Here is a 6,000-nt window from a genome sequence, read left to right as displayed (position 1 = left end):
TTCCACTACAACGTAAATAACACAGAAGATAATAGATACAACAGACCCTGTGTTTTTTTTCCCCCACCCATTTCTTCATACACATAACATAACTACAATTCTGCCTTATACAGTACTTATGTATTATATTTCTGGAACTACAAAAATAACACAGTAGCATATTTAAAAAAAAAAAATGATATAATTTAATTGAACATGAATGGTGCCTAAATAGAAACTATTACCTTACTTATAGAAAAGCTAGTACGGAAAAAAAAAAAAAATCCCAGAATACAACAATTTCCTGTTGCAGGAAAACATATAAGAAAGCACTCCCAGGTTTTAATGACATTGTGAAATACAAGCCAACATTGCTACGGCTATACAGGTGTTGCAAGTATCAGAAGAATGTAACATGTTTTGTGTAGGTGTGCCCTTTGCAAAAGAGTACAGTGATATGTGGTAAAAACATACAACCCTTATAGCTGCTTCACTCTGGAACTCACTTCCAAGTCTTATGCTGAGTCAATCAGTATTTTTAATTTCAAGCTTAAAACATATTTCTCTGATTTGGTCTTTCACTAGCAGGCACTTTGGAGCTCTTTTGGTTTGGTGTTTATTTTTGTAACGTGCCCTGGGATGCTTGCACGTGAAGGACGCTGATATAAATGAGATTGCTATGGTATGGTATGGAATAAAAATGCAGCAAAGTAAAAGCATTTGGAAAGCACGATAAAGCTAAAACACACAAAGTACATTATTGTAAATCATTGTGAAGCTGTAGTTATGCATCAGCACAGTATATGCATGGCAAGCATATGGTAAACTGAAAAGTTTGCATGGTAAACATGAATTGATTGGTTTCGTAGCCCAGCATGAGTGCTAATAGTGGCTATTGCTTCTTTGTCAGCTAAGGAACATGAAAGAATTCCCATATTTGGTGTTGTTAGCCTCCTTGTCTGTCAGAAGCTTTTAAAGTTGGTATTTAGAATGAGGAATCTGCTTTAAATAATTCATTTTTCATTGTGTCACTATTCTACGGGGATTATAGGTGTTTACTCAGCACTGTTTAGAAGGTGGAGTCTTGTAATTCAAACACTTGACTTGATGATGTGAAATGATTTACGATGCCTCTTCCATTGACATGTCATCATAATGTTTCAGAAATATTTTTTAAAGTGCTTTGGAATTACAACTGCCAAGCTTTCCCACTCTCTTTTATAGGGTATGATATAACTGATCCCAGGAGATCCGTGACAGTCAAAAGCCGGATGTGGAAAAATTTCGGAATATTCTTCTGCATATTTTCATCCTTCAGTCTACCAGCTCAGGTGCCAAGAGCATAGGCCAGGAAAAAACAAGCCCCTCAGGAGTAAAACATCAAACTGAATTTTATTAAATGTAACTTATCCAAATGTATGTTTCAAAACATTTCCTCGGCTCTTTAATGACATTTAATGAAAATAAACGTTTTTTATTTTTTTTTTTAAATTTGTTTTAACTCTCTGTTGTGTAACATACTGTCAGGAATAAAAACCACACTTCCCATTGGAGGGCATTCCAAAGATCCTTGGCACTGGCCAATGGCAGTAACTGACCTCTCCCATCTGGGTCTTGACCCATGAGGCCATATTAATTACAACAACTTTGTTCATAACAAACATTGGACAGACTAAACAGGCTATCAAGTTGGTTTGAGATGAGTTGAAGCTGGAAAGGGTTAATATCCTCTCCCTGGGGACTGTGAAAGAGATACTTAGTAAAAAGCTTACAACAGTGTTCAAGTTTCAGGCACCCATCAGTAACACTTTTTAAGTAAAGCTCGTAACTTTATAGGTCTTGCAATTACATTTCATGGGTACATCACCAGAACACCTTATATTCTGTTTATTCACTAGGCACAGATTAGTAAGGAAATGCAATGTTAAATATTCCACTGGAATCTGTAAACATTTGTGGCCATTATTTTAAAGTGCTTTATAAAAGCTTCCCATAGTAAAAACATAGCAAAGTGTAATAAAGCATAATGAGAGATAGGTAAAGCATCTGTAAGCACTATAAAGAATAGTGAAGCATGGTAAAGCATATTAATAAACCAGGGTAAACAGTGGTAAATGCAAAGTATATCCATTGGAAAAGCATGTGATAATGTTTCAGAAGGCTGAATATCGTTATCTGACCTGGTAGCTCCCAAACATCAGAACAAAAATGAAACGTGTGACATTAAGGTTAGAGGTCACAGTCTGAGGTTCTGAATGCCGACAATGTCAGAAGAGAATTTGATTAGCAGCTCTGAAATATTTCATTTCTGTGGACACAGTCTTTGTGCTGTTGACGGGTGAAACCAAAAGATTCCCTTTTCTTTTGTTTTACCCTTTCAACCTTTCCGAAAAGCGTACTAAAGCAAAGCTACTGCTGCTGTAGCTGTTACTATCAAGACAGTCAGTGCTCATAGGGTTAGTAGTAGCAATTCTTTAAAGTATGGTACGTTAAAGTACTAATGTATTTACTACATGCATGGCATTACAGTCTAAACCCAAATATTACAAATACATGTTTATTACAAGCAGATAAGGACATGGGTGCCAATAAGTAATAGTACTGGGTGTCAGTATGCCAGTTTAAGGAAGTGTATGGATGGACTGCTTACAGTAATATGGGCTACTATAACAACTGTACTAATGTAGTACCTGACCAGTAATCTAGTGGTTCATTTTCATTAAAAGAACAACCTTCTGACTAGAGAATGCAGTAGAGCTGGGGGTATGTCGAGCTGGTCTTAGTATGAACAGGAAAAAGCTAGTGATACCTTTCTACAGAACAAGACATCATAGAACACCAAGAGATGAAGATGATATCAAGTTAAGGGCATTACTTGAAAGTTTTATATTAATGACAGGTGTCTGAAGCTTAAAGCAGCATTGGAAGCTTTTTACCCATGAGTTATATGAAGGAAACAACCAATCCGGTGCTGTTTGTGTCCATATAGAGGAAAAGGAGTAACATCGTCCAATACAGCTTGGCCTCCGACGGGAATAGAGCTGAACAGGGCCCAACTTGGCAGAGCGCATAAAACAAACTTAGCAGAACCTATAAAACAAACTTCTCAAGGTATCTCTGGCCTTTCTTTAAAAACAAACATAATAAAAAAAGGTTCTCAAGTACAATATTCTGTAGCTGTAACAGCAATGCTATCTTGACCACCTGCCCTCCTCTTGTGATTCCAGTATACATAACTGGACTTTGTGGGCAAGTAATTTTGCAGTCGTTGCAGGATTCCGATTTTGAAGAGTTTGTCAGCGTTACCACTGTAAAACCAGCTCTACAGTGCTCTGATCCGAATATCAGAAATGGACTGAAGGGACCTTAGAAAATTGATTTCATTTGTCTGTCAAAAACTATGGCTTTTGACATTGTATTGCAATTATTGTGTTCTGGACAGTGTCAAAATGGTTTTCACAGGTTTCAATCAGGCTTGTCGAATTCTACATTTTTATTTCTAATTTTAAAAAGTCAATAAAGTGAGTTACTATTTATTATAACCTATGGATCATTGTATGGTACCACCACTATTTTGTTTTCACATTTAAATATTCCTGAATTAAATTTTTAGAATTAATACAGTCCAAAAATATTATATATATATAAACAGCAGTTTATATATATATATATATATATATATATATATATATATATATATATATATAAACTGCTGTTTTTCAATGTTTGCGCAAGCATGCCATAGTTATTTTGTTAGTTTTGTCAGAAATTCAGAGGGACTCTCTTTGTCAGTAAGCAATGAAACCTGCAGCATTCCGGGTGCATATTAAAACCGCACAATGAAGTTGTCTGTTAGTAAGCTGGCTTAAAGGTGTGTGTGTGTCAGAAAGCTGTCACTAAATGGGTTTGTTTGGTCATAGGCAATTCACCTGAAAAAGATTTCAATCCAAAACTAAAATAAAAAATGAAAGCACAGCTTCACTAAATGTCTAGGTAGGTGTTAAAACATAAGGTTGAAGGCAAAGGAAAGTGCTGCATCAGTTTCAAAATGAAAAATGTTTACTTACCATTATTTATCTATAATGGCTCAGTGGCTTAGTGAACAGGGTTGGAAATAAGACTTCCAGTGCATAGAGTTAGATCCATTCCAGATTTTACTGTGAGCTACATAATATTTCATATATTTTAGGCACAACCTAAAATAGTTGAATACAGTAGTACTTAAATATGATGGGTAACAAGCTCATTCATGAACATAACAGGGTTGCTATGGCTAATTAATTAATAATAATGAATTATTTCATTTTAAGATTTCCCTGAAGAACCTGTAGTAGACAACTAATTATGCTACTCTTTATTACACAATAATGGGGTAACATTCACACACATCCCATCCACATTTGCTTTAGGCTCTATTTACAAGTTATATTATTAACTTACCATTTTACTTTTATTTTTACAAGGAATAAGAACTATACCTGTCTGTGAGAAAACATGAACACATCATTTTATTCTGTTTTATTATTCTTACATTGCAAACAGCATACAAGATTAAATAACCTGGCTGGTAATCAACTAGACATAAAACACTGTTGGCAAACCTTTTTTTTTTTTTTGTTGTCATGTGGGGGTACTGTGTATATATCCATAATAACACAATAGCCATTCTTGGACACACAGCAAATATTAAAACCAGATGTGCACATAATTACTGAAGCAACAAAAGACACAGTAAACACAGGGTGTACATTTAAAATTGTTTCTGAAGTTTGAAGGAAAGGTCTTGACAGAGTAAATGCATTTTCTTGGCATAAATGAATGCTACTGGCATATACAGCATGGTCATTTTAGCACGCTGCATTTTTCCATTGTTATGTCTCTTTCTTGCCATTACTGTTAGAACTCTACTCGGGTGGTCATACTATAATATATAGATAAAAAAAATGTTCCCCTTAATATGTGACATGTGCATTTGACATTAAACAGAAGTGGCTTAGTCTAAAAAAGTCTGAACTAAAAAAGAAAAATGTAACTTGCTGTGTTACTTGTAATGTAATTTGTTGTGTTATTTATGTTTGTTAATTTAGTGAAAGTGAATTTCAATGTTTAAAACATTTCACTCAGGGAAGTGTTGCATTTCTAAGGACCACTGAAATGTATTTGTTTTTTAAATGCCTCTTTAATCTGGACAGATGTTATCATGTATTTTCAAATAAGACATGACTCAAACAAATGGACTTTTCGACTTACCAAGGGAGGGGAAAGGTGGTGGGGGATGTGTGGTAGTGGCATTTTAAAATAACTACTAACAAAATGTCTTTAATTTATACTAGTTTTAAATGAAATATCTTTCAATGTCATATTGCCTGATTATCTTCTCTTCCATAGGGCACGTAACTGCAAGATGCTTGTTTATAGCAAACCATGCCCTGCAATTGAAAACTAAAACAAAACACATGCTTGATCAAATTTCAGTACCGTGCACAGTAGATCAGTGAATCGACTGCTAGCAAAGTGCAACCTTTTTGTAACAGTTGATGTCACACAAGAAGATTTTAACAACTTGCTAAATTTTTAAGTAGTTTGTTAAGCAGTCGATTCTATTATCGTTGCACCCGCTTCGGAACCTTTTTCATAACACTGCTGGCTGCAAACCCACAGGAGACATTGTTGCATCCAGACAGCTCCAAGGGTACACTATTGTTCCTGATGCTCTGGGAGCATTCTTAGCGATCACGACCTTCCTAGTGGGAATGTAAATCTGGTAATAACGCAGTTGTGGATTTGAAAAAAAACGGAATGTTTTATTGAAACTATGAAGACTTCCCTGGTGCAACTGACTGAGAATATGGTTGTACTTGATGAAGTGGGAGTATCATGTCATCTGCATACTGTTGTTTCTTGTGCAGCACTGGGAACAAAAGGACTGTATCCAAAACTCGTTTGTAATATAACACCACATCTTAAAAGTTCTTCCCAGGTCACAACAGAAACAAAAATACATTCATTCATCATGACTCA

Source organism: Polyodon spathula, chromosome 14 (assembly GCF_017654505.1).
Source record: "Polyodon spathula isolate WHYD16114869_AA chromosome 14, ASM1765450v1, whole genome shotgun sequence".
In the NCBI taxonomy this organism is placed as follows: domain Eukaryota; kingdom Metazoa; phylum Chordata; class Actinopteri; order Acipenseriformes; family Polyodontidae; genus Polyodon; species Polyodon spathula.
Note: the sequence above shows the minus strand (reverse complement) of the source record.